Source organism: Grammomys surdaster, unplaced genomic scaffold (genome assembly GCF_004785775.1).
Source record: "Grammomys surdaster isolate TR1022 unplaced genomic scaffold, NIH_TR_1.0 136, whole genome shotgun sequence".
Classification (NCBI taxonomy): domain Eukaryota; kingdom Metazoa; phylum Chordata; class Mammalia; order Rodentia; family Muridae; genus Grammomys; species Grammomys surdaster.
The window spans coordinates 2,000,680-2,028,351 of record NW_021604594.1 but is presented as its reverse complement, the minus strand read 5'-3'; the positions used below and the strand labels follow the sequence as shown (position 1 = coordinate 2,028,351).

General features: G+C 36.5%; 1 pseudogene; it reads left to right on the top strand.

Annotated features, from left to right (window-relative positions):
* Nucleotides 1–1,266: 1,266 nt before the first annotated feature.
* Nucleotides 1,267–2,771, top strand: LOC114617387 (annotated as a pseudogene).
* The last annotated feature ends 24,901 nt before the right edge of the window (nucleotides 2,772–27,672 follow it).

Genomic DNA, 27,672 nt, shown 5'->3' with positions numbered 1-27,672 from the left:
TCTGTGTAACCCTGGCTGTCCTGGAACTCACTCTGTAGACCAGGCTGGCCTCGAACTCAGAAATCGCCTGCCTCTGCCTCCCAAGTGCTGGGATTAAAGACATGCGCCACCACTGCCTGGCTGATCTAGTCTTTATTTGCTATGTACTTGCGATTCTCTTTTAAAATTGGAATATTTAGTCTATACCATTGTGTGTGAGGATAGAAAAACTTGGGACTTTTAAATATATAATTTATTCGTTTTTAATGACAATGTTTTTCTTTTGTTAGTAGTTTTTCTTTGTAATCCTTATAGTCACAGAACATAGCTTAATTTTATTGATGCACATCGAGAGTTCTTTGAGGGAATAATTGATTTGAAGAATACATTATTGAAATCCCTCATACTCTACTTGTCATATGTAGACTACAGTTTAAAATTCATGTTTTTGTCATCAAAAATAATAAGAAAAATAAACACTGAGAAATGTCGATTCTGAAGCTTCTTTCTCTAAGTTTTCAACTCTAGTTCCAATGTTTATTATGGACTTGAGAGTCATTTAAAAAGCAATTTTTTCTTATAATTGAAATAAAAATGGTATTATTAAATATTTAATTAATTACATAATTAGTATTATTATGCATTTCTATGTAATTCATTCAAATTAATATAAGGACTTAGAATCTGGCATGTTACATAATACATTCTATTTTTATTTTTCCTAAAGCTAAATTTTATCTGATGAAAGCATCAGTTGATAAAAAGTAACATGCTAAAATGAATAACTATTCATGCTGGTTTGTACTCTCCACATAATTGTATCAATTATCATTTATATGTCTGGGGACTATGTCACAAGATTAATAAAGCAATCACAATGGTAACACTAAATAAGCCAATAGTATATTTTATAAAATGAGGTGGTTAAGCAAAGTTAAAAGCTTATTCAAATTAACTTTTTCTATGTAATTAATTTACTACAAATTCATTTAAGTAGCATTATGATATGCCACTAATTGCAAATTTAATTTTTAAAAAGTTACCATGCATCCTAACAGTATCTAATAATTCAACCTAGCAAAGAAGTGAAGCAGTATAATATCTACAAACAATATGGCAACTACATTGCTTATAGACTACAAAATTAATGTAATTCTGATAAAATGCAAGAAAATTATTTTTTACCTTCTCAGCTTTTCAAGTTATCATCCATAGGCAATAAAATGCATAGATTAAGATATGTTTAACGGAGAGCAGCTGATCGCAGTCCGGAGGTGAGGCGGAACTCTTAAGGTGGAACATTATGGCTGACATGCAAAATCTTGTAGAAAGATTGGAGAGGGCAGTGGGCCGTCTGGAGGCAATGTCACATACTTCTGACATGCATTGTGGCTATGGAGACAGTCCTTCAAAAGGAGCAGTTCCATATGTGCAAGCATTTGACTCGCTGCTTGCCAATCCCGTGGCAGAATTCTTGAGGATGAGTAAGGAGATTAGGGGAGATGTGCAGAAACACGCGGAGATGGTCCACACAGGCCTGAAGTTGGATCGAACTCTCCTGGTTACAGCTTCTCAGTGCCAGCAGCCAGCCAGTAATAAGTTTTCTGATTTGTTGGCACCGATCTCGGAGCAGATCCAAGAAGTTATAACCTTCCGGGAGAAGAACCGAGGCAGCAAGTTTTTCAATCATCTATCAGCTCTCAGCGAAAGCATCCAGGTCCTGGGCTGGGTGGCTCTGGCTGTAAAACCTGGTCCCTTTGTAAAAGAGATGAATGATGCGGCTATGTTTTACACAAACCGAGTCCTCAAGGAGTACAGAGATGTGGATAAGAAGCATGTGGACTGGGTTAGAGCTTACTTGAGTATTTGGACGGAGCTGCAGGCTTACATCAAGGAGTTCCATACCACTGGCCTGGCCTGGAGCAAGACGGGGCCTGTGGCAAAAGAACTGAGTGGATTGCCATCTGGACCCTCTGTGGGATCAGGCCCACCTCCTCCCCCACCGGGCCCGCCTCCTCCCCCAGTCCCTACCAGTTCTGGCTCTGATGATTCTGTTTCGCGCTCAGCACTGTTTGCACAGATTAATCAGGGGGAAAGCATCACACATGCCCTGAAACATGTATCTGATGACATGAAGACTCACAAGAACCCTGCCCTGAAAGCTCAGAGTGGTCCAGTTCGGAGTGGCCCCAAACCATTCTCTGCACCTAAACCCCAAACTAGCCCCTCCCCCAAACCAGCCACAAAGAAGGAGCCAGCTCTGCTGGAACTGGAAGGCAAGAAATGGAGAGTGGAAAACCAGGAGAATGTTTCCAACCTGGTGATCGATGACACTGAGCTGAAGCAGGTGGCTTACATCTACAAGTGTGTCAACACGACATTGCAAATCAAGGTCAAAATTAACTCCATTACAGTAGATAACTGTAAGAAGCTTGGCCTGGTGTTTGATGACGTGGTGGACATTGTGGAGATAATCAATAGTAGGGATGTCAAGGTTCAGGTGATGGGGAAAGTGCCAACCAATTCCATTAACAAAACAGATGGCTGCCATGCTTACCTGAGCAAGAACTCCCTGGACTGTGAGATAGTCAGTGTCAAATCTTCTGAGATGAACGTCCTCATTCCTACAGAAGGCGGTGATTTTAATGAGTTCCCAGTCCCCGAGCAGTTCAAGACCCTGTGGAATGGACAGAAGTTGGTCACCACAGTGACAGAAATCGCTGGATAAGCGAATGCATGGGTCCTGTGCCCTCTCCCTTCACACCATGGAATACATCTGTATGGAGACGGTTCTTTTCTAGATTTCCTCTACCTTTCTGCTCTTAATCTGCTTCTCTACTCTGAGAAGCCCAGCTACCTGCCTTCATTGAATATACCTCAGGCTCAGACGGGCGGGACAGCAGGTCAGTGGATCTTCACGGATAGGTGCAGCTTCTCTGAGCTTATGGAGCATCAGGCCCAGACTGGAGCACTGAAGCTTTCAGCTTTGGGGGTCATTCTACCAGCAAACAGTCCTTGAAGGTTCAAAACATCCTGGAAACAAACATCAAAATGCATACTAGTCTCCTAACAGTGAGCATGGGGGTAGCAGGAGCCAGGGATTCCATTAGGTTCTAACCAACCTAGCTTTTCATTGTTGACAAGTGAGGCCAGGGTTGCACTCGACCAAAAGCTAAGGATTGTCACCCAGCATTCCAAACAGACTTGTTTCCTAAAAGCATCCTTCATTCTGCATTCCTTCCTGGATCGACCGACATAGCAGGCATTCCGCTTGCAGCTGCAGTACAGTAGCAGTACCCTTTTTTGAGGAAAAAAGTCTTAATCCCTTTCCCTCCCTGGGATGTTTGCCTTGATTCCCATGGGGAGCAACTTTAAAAAGGGGGAGGGGGAAGAAAAGCAACACAGCATTCCAAGGAGTCTGGCGTTCCTTTTTTCCTGCCAGATGACTGTCGTCGTCGACTCTACTCACTCTCCTGCTTGTCATACTCGGCAGCTTAGGGCCTGGGGCGCAGGAACCTGACTAGGACAGGACCCCCACTGAGGCTGTTGAGGTCTCGATTTCCATCACAGTCTCGCACAGCATTAGTACTGCAAACCCCAGTGCTTCCTCTAGGACACACTGACCGAAATATGCAACCTTTTTTCTTTTTTCTGGTGGGAAAAGAGGAAGAGAGATTGTCCTGTGCCTTCTGCCCATTATCTGAGGCCTGTGGAAATAAACCTTTATGTACTTAAAGTTATACAGAAAATAGAATAAAGTTAATACCAAACTTGAAAAAAAATAAAAAGATAAAATATGTTTAACACAAGTTAGCAAATGGTATGTGACCTATGTTCATGATGTAAAATGTCACCATTACTATGTCCTTTTGAGTCATTTGTCAGAGCCACTCCTTTATTGACTGGCCCCTAACAAATAATGCTTATAGAAATATTTCTATACACTTGCCTCTTCTGTTTGTGGGAATCATAAAATATGCCATATGTTTGGGTGTGCATTCTTTTATCTAACATCCATTCTATATACTCATCAAATGGATTTTTACTATTGCAAAATATTCTGTGGAAACTCACATAAATGAGTTTGGAGGATATCTGTATAATTTAATAACTCATTGAAATTACCTAGGAATAAAATGATTGTGTAATATAAGTTTTCATTGTCTTTCATGAAAACTGCTGAAATATTTTTCAAAATGTCTGAATAATTTGAATTTTTTACTCTGCAAGTTGTGTTTATGACTGCTATAAACACATTTATGACCAAGCATATTTTAACTCCTGGTTTCAGAAATATTTATTTTGTACTTCTTAGCATCGTCTTTGGAAAGACAGAACCTCATGGTAAAAGAACATGTACAGGACAAAACTACACATCTCTTGATGAACAGAAAGCAGAGGACCATTAATTAGAAAGGTCCATGACAAGCCGTATTCCCCAAGGATACACCTCCCCTGACCTAATTCCCATGCCCCACATCTCACAGCCCCATGACCCTTTAATAATGCATTCATCCTTGCCAACAATACATGAATTCGTCTTACTCCAAATCCTCAACATTAATGATATAGCCAGTCTTTCTAAATGATAACGACTCCAAAAAACTTCAAACAATGTTTCATTGTGGCTATCTGGATAGTTACTAATGACATTGAATATCTTTTCATTTACCTTTTTATTGATCACTTCAATTTGGCTAAAGATAAGGTCAAAAGCTTTCTTCACTTTTTATTAAATACTGTTCTTCTAATGATGTTACTAGTATGCTTTTTATATATCTATTCAAGTCTTCTTATGACAAAGAATTTTATATTTTTCTTCTATCCTGAAACTTCTCTTTGTATTTCCATACAGTATCTGTTGAAAACGACTATTTGAATCATGGAGCTCACATTTATCCTTTTTCATGCTTATGGCCTATTACTTTTAGGTATAATTTAAGATATCTTTATCTAACCCAGTAACACAACACTATTTCAATTATTTTCTTCTGAAATCCTCATAGTTTTAGTAATTAGAATTAATCTTCAATTAACCTTGAGTGAAGTATTAGTGGTAAAATTTTCAATTTTTCTATTGTGTCTATCATGTAGGGATGTTTAACTCTCTCATAATGTTTTCATTAAAAGACTGTCATTACACCACAGAATTTCCTTGACATCATTGTCAGTTCTGTAATGACATTACGGTGTAGCTCTGTGTCTTAACTCTTCATTTTCTGACATTGATCTGCATGCCTTAATTTAAGTAACACAACATGACTTGATGATAAATCCTGACATCAAATGCTGTAATTTATTCAGTTCCAAATCCAAATGCTGTTGGCATCTTTTGGATCTTCTAGGTCTATTGTATCTCATTCCTAATCTTCAAGCCAACCTTCATGCTTGAGAAAATTCACACTGAGGTCTTGATTATAGCTATTGTTTGTTACTTTTGTGGGTTTTTTTTTTTTTGGTTTTTCAAAACAGGGTTCCTCTGTGTAGCTCTGGTGTGTATTGTTATTTTAAAAAACGTTATTGTGTCAGGAAAAAAAGGTTCTTTCTTCAAATTGCTCACCCCAGGAAAACTTAGTTTACTATATACTAATATAGACAAATATTTTAGGCAGTAGTTCTTTTTCAATTAATAATTTCATGGAGTTGGAGAGATGGCTCATTGGTTATAAAATTTTTCTTGTTCCTACAGAGAACCAGAGTTCAGTTCCCATCACCTACATTTGCCTGTAACTCCAGCTATAGAGGATCTGACAACTTCCTCTGACCTCCATGGACACATGTACACAAGGGACATACATATATGTCAGCGCACATATATGCATAATTTAAAATAAATTAATTTTAAAAATAATTTTCTATATATAAATATTAATCCATCAGTAATAATTATTAAATATAACAATATTTTTCTAATTCCTTTTCAGTTTGTAATTCACTTTCTATAATTATCAAAACTGATAACATAAAAATGTCTTCTTCAGTAGGTTATAGGTGAAAATTAAAAGTTTGGTGGAAATTAACAAGACTTATTGTAATAGGTAGCACACACTCTTCTCAAATTTCTTAAAATACATTAATGTGACCTCAACACATTTTCTTTATATATAATCCTTCATTATAAACACAATTAACACACATTTGTTTCACATGCATCACTTAATGAGTTTGATTAAGCAGTTCTCTAGAGAATACAGATATATATGACAGAAAGAAAAGTTTCCTCTAACAGTTTTCTTTAATGGCAGACTTAAAAGTGCATGTAACTCTCAGAGACACATTTAAACTATGTTTCAATTAGAGCATGCTGATTTTAAAATAAAAATTAGAAATAGCATAGGTCTGTTGGGGTTAAAGTGAGCAAGTAATTATAAAAAAAAACATTTATCTTTTGTTTCTAGTCTATTTTTGCCAAAACAGCTATTTAATGATGTGTATTTATCTATGCCAGTATGTTAACGCCTTTGTTGGTGAAATGACATAAAGGGATTGTGTCAAATGAACACTTGAAGAAATGTGTAGTTATGTTATTCCCTGGGACCTGAAGGCTATGAAATACATCAGTCTTGTCCTTATTCTGCTCAATAAGATGAGTATGGTAGGTGTGTGCAGGTGTAGAAGGCCATCAGCAAGCCTCTAGATCATTGATTCTCAACCTATGGGTCGCAACCCCTTAGGGATCATCAACTATCCTTCATATCAGATATTTACATTATGATTCATAACAGCAGCAAAATTGTAGTTAGGAAGTAGTATCAAAAATAAGTTTAGGCTGGTGGTCACTACAACATGATGAACTGGTAGTTGGAGCATTAGGGAAGTTGAGCACTGCTGTTCTAGATGCTCATCCTCTCCAATCGGGTAATCATCCCATATGGTGGTGGTATGTCTAAGTTGATCCATCAGCCTAAAATTCCAAACTCTTCTTACTGTACCCATTGCAACTGCCCTTTATCAATATCACTTCTCAGATAGATTGTTATAGCCATTTTATAACCAGCTCTTGGCTGCATTTACGAGGTCTGTTTTGAACTCAACACCATTGAAGCCTTTTTTGGCAGAAGTCAAAGTTCCTCCCATAGTTAATAAAGAATCCCTCAAAATCTGTGATCCTCAGTAAGGATTTTTGTACTTTTAAAATGCCCACTTTATTTGTTAACTTAATTGCTCCCTTTATATGTAATTGTGCCATTATATTATCTATTCTATATTTGTTTAAGTCCATATTGAAGGCTGCAAAAATTAGCCAAATCAACTTGCATGTCCAGCATTGCCCTATTTAGCTATTGAAGCTTTCTCTTCTATAGCCATCAAATACCTGTCCTCCCCACAAAAAGACAGTAAGTCACTGCTTTACCACCAAACCAACTTTAAGTTCCTTTAAGTACATTAAGGTGAATCAGATGTGTAAGACCCTAATTTCAAGTTTTAGGATAGATTATAAGATATTATTGAAGGCCAAAAGAAGAATATCTCTCAAACTATGTGAACTCAGGTTTTCTCCTTTTTTCATAACTTCTCCTGTTACTATGTAGGGCCCTTTCCTATTTTCTTTCATTACTCAAACAACCAAGGGAACGCAACAGATAAAGTTTAACACAATCACAGTGGTGTATCTCCCAAGGCCCTCTGAGGCTTTGTAAAGGTATAAAAAGAATATCTCATTAATATTGCTAGGATTTTATGACAAGTTTTCTTGACACTGAAAGAGAGAAAGAGAAACCACAATTTATATAGGTGAAGGCTGTGTCTCCCACCTGGGGGTCTGGATTCTCAGAGTGACTCATCCAGGTGCTACAATGCATAAGAAGATGATTCTTTAAGAACTCTTGCAAGCTGGGGATAGATGTGATTGACAGGAGAAAATTTCAAGTTTTGTTTGTTTGTTTTTGCTGTTACACATATGTGAACTGTGATGAAAACATGTTGAACCTCGTAACATTGATCAAGAAGCCAGTTCTATATCTTTACTCATAAAAAGGTTTCTATCCTGAAGAAGATGATAATATTCTTGTAGAAGAAATTAACAGCAGGCTCATGGTTGAAGTTTTAGTCTCAAGAAATGCTCCATTTAGCACACACTACTGTGAAGCCCCAGGAAAACTTCAGCCTCTACGCAGGTTAACATGCCTTAAAGCTACACACTGTTTAGATCAAAATAGTTATATTCCTTCCTGCAAAGGGAAACAGACTGGAGTACATTTAATGGAACAAGGAAATGTTTTGGATTTAACATGCTTATATATTCATAGTATTTTAACAGAAAAACAACTGATCATAACATAATAGCAAACACATATGTATTTATCTAAGAAAATATGTAGGATTTTTACACATAAATTTAAAACTCTACTGTAACAGAAAGCAAAGGGTGTGCATATAAATAAAAAATATCACCCTAAACAGCAGAAAAGAATAGCTATTTTAATGCAGCTATGTGTAATTATAGTGATAGAAACCAGCTCTTTTGCAAACACGATGTCATTTTCTTAATATAAACACAAATATAGAACTTATATAAAAGACTCTAAGATTTACATGAGGAAATAGATACTCATGATAAACTAAAGAAATTAAAAGAATATTCATAAGAGAAACTGAAGAAAGTGTATACAAATGATCATATCCTCCTCCTTGAATGTGTTTTCCTTCTTCATTCTCTTCATCTATCACAAATTTCTACTGGGTGGTCTCCTGAGCAAGTCTTTCTTATATCTCTTTTAGGGGGCAAACCCAAAAGACTGGAACTTCCAACTGGGCTATTCTTTCTCTTCTTCATTGTCTTCATCTTCTCATCCTCCTGCTCCCCTTCCTGCTCCTTTTCTTTTTCTTCTTTTCACTTTCTAACTCAGATAGAGAAATCATTTAATTAGTGCTTGCCTACAGTTTCAGAGGGTTAGTTTACTATAACCATGGTGTGGCATGTAGTGAGCATGGTAGCACTCTTGGCACTGGAACATTAGTTAAGAGTAATCTCCTAATCCGTAGGCAGAGAGATGGGAAGTGGATCTTTAGCACATGATTTGGAAGGCATGCATCCAAATCACAGACAATAATTTTCAATCTCTAAAAGACCAGGCAGAGAAATAAGATGAATACAAGTATTTCATTTTTGCTTACAAAGCATAGTCTATCAAACTTTTATGTTAGAGAAAAATGAAAGTGTCCCTGAAACTGCAATAGAATAGAACATTAAAGCATCACCCATACTCAGAATAAAAGCCATCCATCCACATGAGCTCATCACATGCTTAGTAATCAGTTCTTGTTTGGCTGTCTTGAATTTGGCTGCATTGCTAGCCCATCTGTTTCTTAACTAGAATTCTGGAATTTATGACTCCTGGTACTGGTAGAGTTTCAAATTTGTTTCAGTGATGCCAGAAGAGAAGTTGGAACCTCTAAGTACCTGGCATAGTCCTTTTCCATGAAACTCTCAAGCAGCTTTTGTTTAAGACAAAGTGCCAGAGACTGCAGATGTTAGAAAGCTTTTTCAGGGATGCATTAGTGTAAAATTAAAAGCTGCCAGTAGGTGACAGATTTAAATTACTGTGTTAACCTAATAGTGATATTTTTAAGGTAGAAGCTCTGATAGGTATATATAGGCATAATAATGTAACTGATAAAATCAGTGGCGTTTCTGGGATGTGAAATAAGACAGCAAAACCAATCTGGAAGCATGTTAGATGAACTATCTCTGTTGGCCACATATTAACAAGCACAATGATTAACCCCTATTGTTAAGAATGACTAAAGTTCACATTCAATTTATAAACATATATACATAAATTGAATCATCACAGAAAAACTCTTCAGGCATAAAATATAAAAATCCATGAAACATGAAACACACTATGGCTATATGGATATAATCAGGATACAGCTAGAAAATGTCAAGAATCCAACAAGTTGAAAAATAATTTCTAAATCTAAGTCATCATGAATGATTAACTGATTGATAATTTAATGACTTTATTAGAGGATGGTAGAAATTGAAAAGCAGTCTTTGCTAGAAGAAATACATCACTAGGCATTTTTCCTGAAAAGATATACCCTGTCCATGGCCCTGATTTTCTCCTTTCCCTGTATCAGATGATCTTCCTCACCATGGCTGAGAAACAACCTGACCAGCTCACCATGGACCATGGTTAAAAGACTCTGAATTCATGAGCCAAGATAAATCTTTACTTCCTTTAATGTTTCTCCCAGGTATTTGTCACTGTGATGAAAAATGGACCACAGCAACCATAGATTCAATTTCATGGAGTTGTATGAAAAAAGAAGGCAACATGTAGGAAATAAATTTATCATGCTGACTTGTTCAGGAAGACAAGGTGCATTATTTTAGTGAAGAAAACAGGCTCAGGAAACTACCTTTTTGCTTATAAATTTGCATCTGTTTATCCTGAGTACTGTATGGGGACGGCTTTGCTTGACGTGGATAATAACTTGAGTTATTGAGGAGTCGACATAAGTGTCAATTATTTAATTGCTATAGTTAAAAATTCAAAAACATTGAAGGAAAATCAAGAACAGCATATGTTGGGATTAATGCCACTTTTTCTTGGTCCTTTAGCCTACTAGATACAAGCTACTGGCAACACTCTCACAACCTATTAGGGTCAAAGAAGATTTAAGTCAGCAATTAGGGATTAAGTCTTTGATAATTCAAGTTTGCATCCCTACAGAAAAGGAGAGGTTGAAGAGAATAAATGAGTTAATTACATCCGAGGGGGTTACAAATAATACTGATTATAATTTCTCATTTAGGGGCAAGAAAAGAGTCCACAGGTTTGTGAAGAGGCAATGTCTCTAACATATTCATTGCCTCAAAAATCGTTGTACACACACGCACACACACACACACACACACATACACACACAGTGACTATACATTTTTTAAAAATTATAATTATGTCAAAATTAATAAATAAAATTTATAAAATTTATGCAAGGTATGTGGAGAGGGAACAATATAAACAAGACACCTAAAGTTAGAAAAATTATAGTTTCAGATAAATAATCAATACAAGTTAACACTCTCATGGGAAACATCAAGCAGCCTGTTGAAAGTTTCAAACTGTTGATTTTTGTCAAAGAGAGGGTGCATATTTATACTACTACTATTGCTTAGGTAAGTATTTCCCCAAAGACCTTTGGTCATTAGTGGATCCCTTTAAGGGATGAACCCTATTGGGAAGTCTGTGTCACTGGAGGAATGACCTTAACAAGAAAGATGATAGCCTGGCTCCCTTTACATCTTTCTTCTACACCTTGGCTATGATGTGAACACATCTTCCCATCACATATCTGTGATGTGTGGTCTCCTTCAAAAACAGAGGGTCAGTTGGGCCTGAATTTTGAAGAAGGTAACAAAACCCTGGCATGCTCTAATAGACCTTAACCGGCAGTTCCGATGGAAACCAGAAGGCCAGGATGCTGCAAGACCATGGCATTCACCATGACCATTGACCATGGGACAACTTGTGTCATGCTGTAGCTGAGCATTTATGAAAATCTGAGCTTAAATGTGGCAGAGCAGTTTACTTAGCAGAAGAAACGTCAAAGAAGGCCAGTATTCAGTGTAGCAGCTGTCGACGGATGCACTCAGCCAAAGAGGAACACAGGGGGAAGTTTTAAGAACTTGGAACTTCTCTAAAACAACGAGCATATAGAAGGATGTGGCCAAGGAAAGATGTGGATAATTCAGGTTCATTGAAAGGAAGAAAGAATGAGAGGAAGAAAGAAAGGAGAGAGGGGGGAGGGAGGAAGGAAGGAAGGAAGGAAGGAAGGAAGGAAGGAAGGAAGGAAGGAAGGAAGGAAGGCAAGCCAAATGTTTGTAACAGGGACGTGAGACATCTCATGAATCATGAAAACGACAATTTATTTCAAAGATATCCCAAGCGAATTTCCTGATTGAAGTCCCGAGCACTTCCTTGATTGGCCAGAAATGTTCAACTCAACCAGGCAGTTGCAGGAGTTCTGCAACTACTATGTGAGCAGGCCCAGATATAACTTTCAAAAGAGGCTGTTATCAGCAGAGCCCACTTGATGCCGTTGTTCCATATGTGCAGATTGAAGAGCCGCGACTTCACAGAAGTTTCATCTGAGATTTAAAAGGAATATTATTGTGACAATGTCCACAAAGCAGCGAAGATCATAGAAATGTGGCTAGCGATGCCTGTGGCTGGCAGTGCCGGCTAAAGAAAGATTCAAGCAGTGAGAGAGGCCTCAGGAATGGTGAGCTGAGCGAATGACTGAACCAATGAAACGTTTCCCTTTGTCAGCTGATTCGTCATGTACTTGTTACAATGATGACAAGCTCACACAGAGTTTGGGAATAAGACAGAAATTTAAATGGCATCGCTCTGAATCATTTTGCTTCCATTCCTAAGGGATTAAAACAATACCATATGACTCAAACATGTCAAGATTTTATGATCACTATTGGAGAATTTATGCTTTATTACTATTCAAACTATACCAAACCCAGCAGCAATAAAAGTTTATACTTACAAAAACAAAAAAAAAAACCTTTTAAGATAATTTAGAGCAGATTTTTTCATAATGTTGTAATGGTGGAAATCATGTAAGTGCTGACTGACAGGAGAATAAATATTGTTTTGTATGGTCCAGTTATCTTATTAGCACTAAATGGTAAAGAGTTCCTGATTAATATCTTAATAATATCTTAGGATTGAATTTATATATAATGCAAAGTAAAAACAAATCTACAATAATAATAATTCAGATCATTGCCTATCTAGTCTTGGGCCAAACGCTGGTCTGTTAACTATCTTTTAGTATTCCAACACGTCGAAACTGCCTACTTACAGAAAGATCGGGAAATTTTTTCAGTGGTTATAGGAGTATTTTTTAATTGATTGAGATTGTGGTGCTAACTTTCAGCATGGCAGGGTGGTGCATGACTGTAAATCCAGAACTTAGGCAGCTAAAACAGGAAACAGAACTTGGGAGGCTAAGTTTTGTTCTGAAGACCAAATTCAAAGCAAAGCAGAGAGAGAGAGAGAGAGAGAGAGAGAGAGAGAGAGAGAGAGAGAGAGATTCCTAACCTGTGTAAAGTTATCAAAATTTACCCAATTATTTCTTTAAATATGTTCATCATAATTTATACAAACTATTAGCTCAATTAAACATATTTTAATCAAACTTGAAGCACATTCATATAATGGCTTAATTCTCATGCATAACATACATTGACTATTTATTCATGCAACATCACAAAGTTTAAACACCTTCATTTTAGATCAGACACAATGATCAGGTACTATATTATAGCATTTACATGAATTCCCTTAATTAGCAAAGGCAGGTAAGGTGATGAAGTATGAGCAAAGCTTGCCTTTGGATCGTGTTATGAGAACTGATTCACAGTTGAGAATGAATGACATAGAAGGCTTCTGTGATAACCTCTTTCTCTGCCCCTCAACCCCACAAAAAGTAACAGTCTAGCAGGAAGTTATTGAAGATGACTCTTTAAAATTGTGATAGAGGTGCTGAAGTGAAGTCTTCACAGTTGATGGCTTCTGGCAGAAGTGGGAGTGGGGAAGAACTCAGCTTCCTTTAAGGGACTGGCCACTGGGAGTTTGACCATACCCCAGTGATTATATGGGCAAAGCAAATTGGATTTGGTATGTTCTTTCTTTCTTTCTTTTTTAATTCTTTTATCTTCTTCTTCCCTTGTTTTGAGAAGGTCACAAGGGTGGGTCATAGACCTGTAGGACTGGGATGCGTAAGTGATCAGGATATATTATGTAAAATTGCCAAATAATCAATGAAAGTACTATGTTAAAAATAAAAAACTAAAATAAAAAAGAGAATTGAGTAGAAAGGAAAAAGGCATACATATCTCAGATGATGGGAATATGGTCTAACTCAAATAATCAAAATTTATAATTTTCTCCGTGTTACTTATAGTTCACCAACAAAACAGGCCATGACTTTCTTTCTGAATTTGTTTTTAGCTATAAAATGTTATTCTGAAGCTTTAGAACACACCAAAGTATTACTTTACAGAAAGAAACAGAATTAAAATATCAAAACACAAACTGCTTTTGCTAGTTCCGACATGCAACTACCACGAAATCAACTCACATTTTAGTGTGCAATGCATATTTTTTGAATACAAATTTAAAATTAAGAAGAGCAAGCAGAAGAATGTATGCACAATTTAAGTTTTGGGTGCAAAACATGTTAGCAATATGAAGATGAGACATCCCTTTCCCTAAGAATTGAATAGGTTTGCTACTCTCTAGTAGAAGTGAAAAGAAAGCAAAATATCAGTGCACAGCATTTTCCTGATGAGTTCAGATTCATCTCGAGACAGACAAGTGCCTGCCATATGTATCAAGATCTAATCATGCAGCTCAATGGCCTGCATCTATGCATCTACCACTGGAGAGTGAAATTTGCCCATAACTATAACTAAAGGCTAAATTGAAGCTCAAGTCAATCCATCATCTGTTTAAACTTTTTTACTCGTGGTGACATAAAAATTACTAGGCAGATAATGTCCAACTCCTCTAAGACTCCTACACTACTTCTTATTTTATTTAGTGATTTAAAAAACATGTTCATACATCAATCATTCCTCTGCATCCTTCATCTTTCAGTTTGTGTTGGATTTTCTTTTCTAAATTTCAGATCATATTTTTATTTGAAAGAGTCAGATGGAAATAAATTTAAATCTGAACTGGAAACCTCTGCTTATTTCTCAGAGGAGAGTGCACCAGACCAAAGTCTTTTTTTCCTGTCTCTCCAATGTGTCCTTTATGTGACCCCACAATTTCAGAATGGTTTCTCGGCTGTTTTTTGATATGCTAACATGTTAGACTACCTACTTACAGATTGGCATTGACATAACCCATAAAATATAGAACTTTATGTTTTGTAACTATAGTGAATATATTGTTGCAAAGATGGTGTCTATAAATCATTGTTTTTAATCATGTTGAGGTGCAAGATTGCTTTGAAAAAGTGCCAATAGTGTGAACTCTTTCCTGAGGAAGTATAAACACACACACACAAATGGACATTTATGAGTACGTATGTGTTATACATGTATGTGTATATACAAGCCATCTAATTGTATCAATTAATAATAAATAATTTGTACTATTAGCAAGTTGAGCCCCTGTAGATTTTGCATATTTTTCAAGATAGCAGATTGAGAAACTTTTCTTCTAGCTGTCTTCTATATTTGTTTTTTTAAAATCCCACTATGAGTGATACAAAGGATTCATGTACTTCTATTATATTATATCAAGTTTGATAAAGCTGATAAGGTTTATTAAGAGTATGAACACTTAAGAATCAATACTCATGAAAATAAATGTTATATTATACCAACCTAGGCATAAGAACACCAGAGGTCTTTGGTAGGGCATATTCAATTGCTCTCCTACACAACGTCGAGGTTCTGGACTTTTATTATGAGGATCTGTGTCTTCTTAATCAAGAGGCGACACATGATGTGATGCTGGCAAACAATCATAAATTTCTTACTAAAGCTAATTTAACATGGAAAAGATGATGAGTAGAATTTTGCGTTGAGAGTTGAAAGATTAAAAAACCCTGAGGAAGGGTTACTGGTGCCTACTTTTGACTACACCTCTCAGTGATCTCGATGGGTAATAGAACTTGCCATTGAACGTGACTGTGAAGGGGATGATCTTTATGGGTCAGTTTTCTAGATAGACTGGGTGATATATGGTGACCTTATAAGGTTTGTACTGCTATAACAAAAACTCATATTCTAGGAACTTTTTAAAGGACAAAGTTTATTTTTTATAACTTTAAAAGCAGGAAGGTTCTAGAATAAGACATTCCCTAACCTGGTTTTCTAGTGAGAGTCTTCTTGCTACATCTTAACATGGTGAGAGGAAGGACAGCAGAGTAAATGTGGTGCATTTTTGAGAAATGACTCAGTCCTGTTCAATATAGAGGACTCTAATGGCACAATCACCCCAGAAGTATCTTACTGATAATACTACCACATCAGCACCATAATACAGAAGGGACAGAGGCAAACTACAGTGTTTGCTCTTGTCAATTCAAAATTCAGTGATTATTAATTTAGTCTTAGATATAGTTTAGAAATAGTTTCTCATTTTTGCTTTTTGCCCTGATGTTTACTTGGTGATGAAATCCAATTTTTATATTCCTGTTGATGCAATCCTATTTGTATGTTTTCACTTTAGTTCCATGAACTTTGGGGATGACAACTAAAAATCTCCATTTCCTATTACATATTTTTTATTTAAAACAATTCTCAAATATACTTTGATCATATCCGTCCCTTCCATAAGTCCTTCCAGATCTTCTCTGTCTATTCAACTTAAGTTTTTTCTACTCAATAGTAGAAGAAAGCTCCCAAAACCCAGAAAACAAAACACAACATAAAACAAGAAAAAAATAACTTCAACTAAACAAAAGCCCACAGAAACCCTTAGAGTCTATCATCTGTTGGTCATCCACTGCTAAGCAAAAGACAGATCTTGAGGTAGCTGACATCTACAGTATCATTCCACTATAAGAAAACCAATCCTTTCTCTCCCAGCAGATAAAACAACAGCTTGGCTCTCAATCCTCACCCTAGTGGCTCAGCCCTTATCATTCATTGATATCAAATAAAATATAATCCAAAACAAAACAATCATGTCATAGTTGGACAAGACAAACTAACAGAAGAAAAAGAGCCCAAGAGAGGCAGGAGAGTCAGAGACTCATTCATTCACATACCCAGGAGGCTCAGAAAACACTAAACTGGAAGGCAGAATATGTGTGGAGGTCCTGGTGCAGACCTGTGCAGACCTGTTCATGGTGTTCCTGTTTCTGTGAGTTCATATGAGCTTTATTCATGTTGATTTGGAGGGCCTCACATTCCTTGTGTCCACCTTCCTGTCTGCCTCTTAAAATATTTCTGCTTCCTCTCTCTCACAGTCTCCTGATCTCTGAAGGGAGGAGTTTGATGGTGACATCCCATTAAATCTGAGTGTTCCAAGGTCTCTCATTCTCTGCATAATGTCTGCCTGTGGTCCTCTTTATTTGTACTCATCTGCTTCAGGAGGAAGCTTCTCTGATGATGACTGAGAATGGCACTGAAATATAAGTATAGCTGAATACCATTAGGATTCATTGTATCACTACTACTTCTTCTTCTTCTTCTTCTTCTTCTTCTTCTTCTTCTTCTTCTTCTTCTTCCTCTCCCTCTCTTATTTCCTCTCTCTCTCTCTCTCTCTCTCTCTCTCTCTCTCTCATCTCTATCTCTATCTCTATCTCTATCTCTATCTCTATCTCTATCTCTATCTCTATCTCTTTCATTTTTTGACAAGTCTTATTTGATTTTGCCCTAGATCCCTGGGCTATCTAATCTTAAGTTCTTGGTTATACAAACAGTGTTAAATATGGCTTCCATCTTGTGGAGTGTGTCTTAAGTCAAATCAGTTATCAGTTGGTTACTCTCACAAACTTGGTATCACTATTACACTAGTATACCTTGCAAGTTGTATACCATTGTAGATAAAGAGTTTGTGGTTGGCTTGGTGTTTGCATTTCTCTTTTGAGAGCGAGTAGAGTACTTTCCTGCACCAAAGACCCTGGAACATAGAGTTAAAGATTCTATATAGGCACCACCTTGACATATCCGTATTCAATGAGTTGCATAGATGTTGTCTTCCATAATGAGGCTTGGTTATCAGTATAGTCTTGGCAATGGCCAGGTTGTTTGGGGATTCTCTTGGGACCCTTTTGACCAACAGCTCAACTAGCTATAACACAAACCTTGTACTGGGAGCTTTTTTTAGTGTCAAGAGACAGCCAGTTAGAACACTGTAAAAGAATTCTTAACTACATCAACATGTTGGTTTGCTCCTATATTTTCTCCTAACAGTTGTATAGTTTTAGACTATATGTTTGAGTCTCTAGTCCATTTTGATTGATATTTGCTGTGGTGTGAGACAATTCTTTATTTGGTTGCATGGTTCTCCAAATTTATTTAACTTAGCACTGTGTTGTTTTGGTTCTATTTCTGATTTGAGATATAGTAAACGTTAATGTAGTTTACAGAACAAATATTGGTAGGAGCTTATCGCAGTCCATTCACCATGGCTTACTACAGGCCTCATCTATTCTAAAAGACTGGCCACTCGATTTGATCGATCAGTTCCATTACAGTACTGGCTCCAAGCATTCTTATGTGTTGTACTTATCTATATGATAAATTTCTAAGAGAGAAATTACTTTTAAATCTATTCTTAATACAGAAAACTTTAAATTAGTTTTAATACTTAGAAGAAATAGTCATTCCTTATTACATTTTATATAATTTCATTTAAATCTTTGCCTATGATTTCTTAATTTAGAATCATTTTTCTAGCTATAAATTTATACAGCCATATCATAAGAAACCTGTCAAAATTATAAATAAGACTTGGCATATGTAGTGCTTTGCGATATTGAATTATTTCAAGATCATAACATGAGCAATTTTCCAAGATGTCTCAAATTTCTTTTTATGAAAATTTGAATAGTTCTGGTTAAATTTTAAGCTTAATTTTATTTTATAGCCTTGGCTAATTAAATGTGTTCTTCTACTGTATTGTTTACTTACAGTAAAAATTTTAACATTGACTTATATATTTTCAAGTTCTTTTCTACAAAGTATGACCCAATTTACTATGTTGACAACTCGTAGTGTTTTTCCTGAATTCAGAGAATATCCCATGTATTCACATCACAGGCCTCTGAATGTGTGCAACACAGCTGCTACTTTGAATTAGGTATATGTGCAGGATTAAGTTGTGACAAACATTATGAGCAGTAGAAATGTAGTAGAAAAGATCTGAAGTGCTTTCAGGATCTATCCATGAGAATCACCTGCATAATTCTGCATATTCTTTTTGCCTACCCATCCCTTTTCATCCAGTCTTGTGTGGAGGCTCTCAGAGGAGTCAGACTCTGCAGGAGTTGCCAGTCATCTACTGAGGCAGAAAACTAACCCCTAGACTACCATGGGGAAAGTTACAGAGAAGGGTGGAAGAGCAAAGACCAGGGACTGGAGAATTGGATAATAAAATCCATCACTTACCAATTAAAGCTCAAATCAAGTTGTGTAAACAAAAGGCTACTTTGTTCTCAAAATCGTCTTTCTTTCTTTAATTTTATAGCAAATTCTCTTACTTTATGATGGCTAAAACTGCCTTTATTATGAAGCTTTTTAAATATTATTTGGTTAACAAACATCCGAGTGTACCTCTGTTTTCCATGAAATATTAGAGCAATCAGTTATGACAGCATGTTTAGTGAGCTTAGTAAAGTTTGTTTATAAAGCCCAGTGCCTCTAATGTCCCTTAAAACAAAGCTTCTCCCACATGATTGTCTGTGGTCACTCTCTACATTTATAATCTTTTAATTGATATTTCTAGCCAGCCCACTGAAAAAATTTTCAAGCTTCTATATTACTTGTAAATGTTGTCCTTAACTGATTTCTAAACATACTTACTATTAATTTTATTTTCTTAATATGATAATATTTTACTTAACTTCAAATTTATTTTAGAATAACTATATGAAAAGGGTTGAATATAAATTGTATCTTTGTTTACTTATGTTCTTTTGATTTTTTATTTATTTATGTTAATCTTAAGAAGAATTTTTTTCTTCACATAGTAGTATCCATTTCTGTACTTAGTAGCAATTAGCAGAAATGGCACTGGCATTTTTTCTGTATAAATCAAAAAAAGAGTATTTTTTAACATTCACTAAATATGGGCTGGGAATAAATCACATATGAATGCTAAAGCAGACAATGAAAATTTCTATTTTTTCTTATGCTAAAATACAATAGGCTTCTTGCATTTCAGAAAAACCTAAAATTTGTTTATGACCAGGCCATCAATATATTCATAGTATTTATTCAATGCTTTAAGTTCTTTTCTGTAGTGAAGATGGGCTGTCTTCATAAAGGAGTAGGAGACAAATGGAGAGAGGTTTGCCTGTGTCTCCACCTAGTTTTTCCTTTACAGCTTTATTACTTTACAATCATAGAATACAGCCCACAGGGTTTATGATTTATGAGCATTTCAGAGTCTCTCTAAGATAAAATCATTTTAAAATATTTAATTCTTACATAACTTTGGAGAAACAATAAAGACAGACATAGACAGCTTTATAAAGATGTTTGGGGATTTAACAGGGGCAACACAAAGGAAAAAATCTCAGATGGAAGCATTTGAATTTCTTAAAAAAAAAAACCAACCAAACAAAATAAAACCTCAAGTTAAGGAAGCAGCAGGAGTAAGGGTTAGGGATACAGTTGAACAGGGTTTACACACACACACACACACACACACAAACACACACACCATATAAATAAAACAATGAGATGAGCCCATGAAATTTTGATGAAAGAAATAAAATGCAAATGATATACTTAAAATGTTTACAGCTGGTGCAAAAAGCCAAATGTCAGTTGTTTGCTGCCAAAACCTACTGTAAAATAGATAAGCCATTAGTTCATCTAATTAAGAGAAAGGCCAAAAGCACAAACAAACAAAAGAAAAGGATACTGAAATTCATAAAAAAAAATTCTTAAATTTCTCAACTATTTGTTCAGGATGAGTATGAGATGACAATGCTGACGGTTAAAAAAAAAAGGAAGGAAAAAAGAAAAAGAACAGGAAAGGAATATGGAGACCTAAACAAAGCTATGGTGACATTCTCTAACTCTGCAAGCATCAAATAACAGAAAACGTATGTTGGATTTAGTTCTGTCTTATGTCTTACATATTCAGCAGTGTTGTGTTTTCAGCTCTAAAGCCAATGTGTAAAGTTGAGACCACAGAGAAAAGGTGGAGGCTAGAAACTACTGATGTCAAAGCATTCCTATTCCAACATGTACAGGAGATGTGGGATTCAACCAAAAGAAATCTAAGACAAACATGGAATTTATCACAGGCAACACCAGCCTCACACTGAGGATAGATTGTATGCCTTTTGGTATGTTAAGTTGCTGTAGAAAGAGAAGGTCTCAGTTACAGATACAGCCAATCATCAAACTGAGACCTGAGACCCCTAATGGAAGAGTTAGGGGAAGGACTGAAGGAGCTGAAGGGGATTGCAACCCCATACCAAGAACAATATCATCTAACTGGACCACCCAAAGCTCCCAGGGACTAAACCACCAACCAAAGAGTATACATGGAGGGAGCCAGGACTCCAGATACATGTGTTGCAGAAGATGGCCTTATGTGACATTAATGGGAGGGGAAGGAGGCTTAATGCCCCAGTGTAGGGGGATGCTAGAAGGTTGAGGGGTAGTGGTTGAATTGGTGGAGGAACACCCTCATAGAGGCAAAGAATAGAAGGAGGAGGAGGGGGATAATGGGGGTTATGGATGGGTAACCAGGAAGGGGGATATCTTTTAAAATGTAAACAAATAAATGATTAATAAAAATACCATAGGGGGTAAGGAGAAAGAGAAAGCCTCTTCCTTTCATGGAAAATAGAGCTTGCAGCAGGCAACAGGAAGGTTTTTTCAGACTGACTTCATCCAACACGTCCTCCAGCTGCTATCTGGTTTCAGAAGTAAGCTGATGGTGTTTGTTGTCTGCACCTCAGTGGATACATTTCTACAAACACTATGGCAAGAAATGCTTCCAAACCAAGTGTCTGAGCTATACAGAGGTTCTTAAAAACACTCAGAACCTCTCATTTAAGTTTATAGTTTTCCTTAAGAAGAAAATATAGAGCACAGGTCTCAATTTTCACATAAAATTGATTAAACGTACTTTTCCCATTACATAAGTGTAACGACATCAATAGACTTGATCACCTATTTGCCACAGAACATAGAGATTAGGAACAATGCAGCTCCTTGCTTCTGTAACCCTGTTTTCCCTGTCAGGAAAGACTTTACACCTGCAAGTCTGAGCAAAATAAACCCTTCCTTCCCTTCGTTTGTTGCTTATCAAGTATTTGTTCCCAACAATGAACAAAGTAACTAATAGACTCATTGGTTAAAATTGTAGTATAATAAAAGAATACTTCTATCACTGAGCAAATTGAATAGCTAGTCAACCTCAATAATGGGCAAGAGAAAAATAGATTTTCATGTTTCATATCTTAATGAGAAAGAGACTTTATAACTTTTTGATATAATGGAAATTATCCTTTCTGACTGGGCTTCAACATAGGATAATTATTTTTAACAAGTACTTAAATTTTCAAAGTGATAGGTAGAAAAATTTCGTGTTTAATCATGCATTTCTTATAATGAAAATAATTTCCTGTACTTAGTTCAGATGATAATAACAAATTTTCATCTTCCATTTGCTAAATTTTTCAGCAGGAAGAAAAATATAACATTTCAGATCTTTAGGCAAATTGGCTGAACTCTGCATTCAAGGACATTCTCTTTCTCTCCTAAAAGAATAATATATTTTTTACATTTAAAAATGATAATTTAAGTAAACAAAGATGGAGGTTATTCCAGAAAAATAACTTTGTTTCCTTATTTTGATTTTATATATTTTTTCCATTTAAGTAAATATCAAAGAGACAATGGCAAATATAGATTTTTTTTAATTAAATGACTTATGCAGAGAATTTTAGATTTAAATTGTTATAATTGAAAGGAGGCTTCTGGTTAGGTCACTTATTCATATTTGTACTCATGAGAATCTGTCAATACACATATACAATGTGAAACTGTTTTAGTTTTTGTTTCTCATAGGGAGAGCTCAGCTAATATGTGCTCTTTACAGCTGAAGGTGAAAGAAAGCATCTTACTGATTCTTGGGTCCCTAAAGAGCTCTACTGGTAAATACGTTTATAGTGCTCCACCATTAACTTATTGATTATGAGGCAAAACATCTGGGTTCCATTCATTATCTACCTTCCCATCTTGACTAAGTGTATTATTCTCACTTGATATTCATGAATAAACACCCCCAGTCAACCCCAATTTTCAATTCATGGTGTAATATAAACGTTGGCTTTACTCAGCAACTGATGGGAGCAGATGCAGAGACTCAAAGCCAAACATTAGGCAGAGCTCAGGGACCACCACCACCACCACCACCCTACAAACAAAAGAGGAGTGGGAGGATTATAAGAGTCAGAGAACACAACCCACAGAATCAACTAAGCAGGGCTCACAGGGACTCATAGTGACTGAAGTGACAGTCACAGACCCTGTATGGATCTCAGCTAGCCCCTCTACATATATGTTAAGATTGTGTAGCTTGGTGATTTTGTGGGACTCAACATTGTGGGGGAGGGTGGCCTCTGACTTTTTTTGCCTGCCCTTGGGACTCTTTCTTCCCATTAGGGTGGCTCACCCAGCCTTGTATATTTTTATGTCATGTTCAGTTGATATCTCTGGGAGGCCTGCTCTTTTCTGAAGGGAAAGAGGAAGAAGTGAATCTTGGGGAGAAGAGAGGTGGCTGGGGAGACTGGGAAGAGAGGAAGGAAGTGAAACTGAAGTCCGGATTTAAGGTCTGAGAGAAGAATAAATTTTTAAAGGTTGTAATAATTGTGGAAATTACATTTTTTGTTTCAATAGAATTGGTTTTGTAAATACCAAGGAAAGTATTACTTCCTTAGTGTTAAGTTTCCACATGAAAAAGGTAGAGAACTTCATTTCCATTTTTTGTGGTTTGATTGGAGTTTTTGTTTTTGTTTTGTTTTGTTTTGTTTTTTGTTTTGTTTTGTTTTGTTTTGTTTTATGAAGAGCAAAACTTGCAAGTAACCTATTCAAGGTAGTTGTGAAAAGAGAAGCTTTCTTACACCCTCTGGTCTGGAGTCATATGCTCTCCCCAGGAGCAGAAAAGGCATCTTATACTGAGAGCTGGCTGAGATATACAATTCCTACCTCCCAAGAGGCAGCACTCTGGACCCATAGTGTTTGTATACTAGAAGCCTTACAGACTCTGTTTCCCACAGAAAAACATCATGATGTGAAAACACCTGATGTGATACAGTTCACAATAAGGGAATTGAATCAGCAGTACTGTGGGCCCGCAGCTTACATCTAACGCTGTTGAAATGAGCCCCTGTCTGACTGCATGATTTCTACAATCTGTGTGAAAACTATCAGAGTGAACAATAAAGGGTTTTAGAGGAATTTTAACTGATGATCAGACTTCGTGGTGATGACAACTGAGTTTATTTATTTTTAAAGCAACTATTTTTATTACCAGTGCTGGAGATCAATCTTGGGAATTTGTGCATGCTACTCAAGTCTTCTACTTCTGAGCTATACCTCAATTCTTGAATATTTCTCAATAATCTTTAATAAATTATAAAGTGGAAACGGAGTCAACGTTTTAACTTTAGCATAAAATAATTATATTTTAAAATATGTTGTGAAAAACTGTTGCTACAAGATTAAGATCTTTTTTTCCCTATGTTGTTTATAACTGTTAGCAATTCCACAGACCCTGGACAGCAAGGAAGCAGCCAACACTTCCAAGACTGGACCAACATCCTCTTACTAACTTCCCTTAGCTTTTCTAGAGTCATGTCACTCCAAAATCAGCAGGAAGTAGCTAAAGATCACAAGGACACTATTCCTGCTCCTCTACCGCCTCTTTCTAATTTTTTTCTTTTTAATAAAACCAGCACAGGGGAATGTTAGCATTTTGCCTCACTAAAAGGGGTTGCTTGCCCCGTCTGCTCTCTTGCTCTTGCCTTCCTGCTCATGCTCTGTCCTCTCGCCCCTTTCCCCCTCTCTTCCCATTCCCCTCCCTCCTCTCTCTCCACATGCTCATGGCCAGCTTCTACTTCTCTACTCCTCTGCTCTCTCTCTGCCTTTCACTGTCTCTACTACTCTCTCAACTCCCTCCCCATGTCCTAAATAAAATCTATTCTATACTATACCATCCTGTGGCTGGTTCCTCAGGGGGAAGGGATGCCTCAGCATGGGCCTGTAGAGGCATCCCCTTCCTCCATACTTACCAACACATCCACAAAACATATTCCTTCTCTCTATTTATCTTTTTATAAACACAACAATAACAATTCCTTTTTATTTACTTACTTTTTATTTATTCACTTTACATCCTGCTCATTGCTTCCCTTCTGGTCACCCCCTCCCACAGTTGGTCCCGTATCTCCTTTCTCCTTCTCTTCTGAGCAGATGGGTTCCCCCTGGGTATTTCTCCACCCTGGCACTTCAAGTTTCTGTGAGGTTAGGTGCTTCCTCTCCCACTAAAGCCAGACAAGGCAGCCCAGATAGAAGAACATATCCAGATACAAGCAACAGCTTTTGGGATAGCCCCTGCTCCAGTTGTTCGGGACACACATGGAGACTAAGCTTCACATCTGCTACGTATGTGCAGGAAGATCTAGGTCCAGCCTGTGTACGTTCTCTCGTGGTTCAGTCTCTGCAGCTGACACCTCTTAACAAAGCAGAGTTGCAAAGCAGAGTTTGGAGGCATCTAATAGCATGCTTGATAAAAAGAGTGGGCTTTAAAAACCATGTTCAAAGTCCTTAGTCATCAGGGAAATGCAAATCAAAACAACTCTGAGATTCAATCTTATACCAATAGAATGGCTAAGAACAAAAACTCAAGAGATGGTACATGCTGGTAAGGACAAGAGATAGCACATGCTGGTGAGGGCGTGGAGCAAGGGGAACACTGTTCCACTGCTGGTGGGAGTGCGAACTTGTACAACCATTTTCCAAATCAAACTAGCAGTTCCTCAGAAAACTGGAAATAGTTCTACCTCAAGATCCAGCTATATCACTCCTGGGCACATACCCAAAAGATTCTTCACCATGCCACAAAGACATTTGCTCACCTATGTTGATTAGCAGCTTTATCCTAATACCAGAATCTGGAAACAACCTAGGTGTCCCTCAACTGAAGAATGATAAAGGAAATGTGATACATCTGCACAATGCGATACTATTCAGCTAGGAAAAACAAAGGCATCATGAATTTTGCAGGTAAATGGAACTTGAGAATATCATCCTGAGTGAGGTGTCCAATTCCAAAAAGGACATGCACGGTATGTAGTCACTTAAATTAGATGTTAGCCATAAAATATAGAATGTCCATGCTATACTCCACAGACACAAAAAGGCTGGACAGGGAGGAAGACACAAGCAACAATTCTTATTTCTAAAATATGTTGTTATTAATGTTTTTAATTAGTAAAATAATAACTGGATTACAGCTCAAAGATGACATATAATATGAATAAATATTGTTCTGTTCGCTTATCCTTAGCTTGTACTTTACTGAGGTCTCTAATGTTACTTTCTGCATGATACTTAGAGTTTATGTAATCTGTGGTCTAATTTACAAACTGATTAGCTCTCTGCTTTTCTTTGCTGCTAATGTTAGCATTTAATATTATACATTTCTTTCCAAAAATCTCTTTTTGTGTATAAAACTTATATAGTCTAAGATCCCAACCAGGGGATGTTACTACACACAGGGTCAGGTATTAATCAAGATACTCTCTCGATGGCTTTCCCAGTGGCCAGTTCCCTAGAAGATTCTACATTCTGTCAAACTGACAGCATAATCATCACTCAGGCCTCCCACTTAACTCTGAGAAGCCCTGCCTCCTAATACGCTCACACTGGGGATTAGAGGTTCGCTATGAGTTTGGAGAGGGAAGCAACTTCTTTTCAAAATTATCCAATACTAAAGTAAGCTTCCTAATTTTATCAGATATATTACTTGATATGTGTCTGTTTATCCCTACAACCCAAGGAGATTTTTTAACTATATTTTTAATCATTGAATTATATCTTCATTGTGTTGTTGAAAGTTTATTAGAGTTTAAGGTATTTTACAGTTCAATAGATCGCAAACTTTTCAATTTTACAAGGTTGTTTGAAAGAGTATGTTATTCTTGCATTCTGAGGTACACTGATAAACAGATGGCATTGTTCTATGAATACAAAATATTCCTATGTGAGAGAATCTTAGGAGATGGGGCCATTCTTAAGGAAGTATGCCTGGAAACAAGCCTTTGAAAACTGTCTGTGGGCCTCCCTTATTACTCTAATTTTTGTTACATAGTTAACATGAAGTAAACAGCTGTCCAATGCAATGCCCTTTATATAGCCAAATGACAACAACCTGAATCTACAAGCCAAAATAACTCCTATCGCAAAGCTGTTTTTCTCTATATCTGCATATGAATGGTAGAGCAAAGAAGATATAAAACCAAAGCTAGGGATAAAAGTATTTGGACTATTCATACAATAAACATCTATAATAGTGATTTTCTTTAAATTGTATACACTCATATGTGAATAATATTTGCAATGAGAGAAGTTTGTAAAATATCACTTTTGAGAAGTTGGTAGTTTCTTGTGCTTAAATCTGTCATTTTTCTTTACATATTTGCTAGTTATACTAAAAAATGCATATTGCTTTGAGGTTGTTAATAGTCCTGGATACATGATTTTATTTATTAAGTTATTTGTTTAAAAGTTGGGTATATGTCAGAGGTTGAGGCCAACTTTCATGTCCTAAAGGTAAACCTAGAACATGAAATTTAAATTTACATACAATTATATATATATATATATATATATATATATATATATAATAAGATTTGAATCTATTTTTAGTGAGTCTATATCCATTGACTTTTTCATTCAGAACATTGAAGATAGCTAATAAAGGTGACACAACTTACAGAATATTTGTTTAC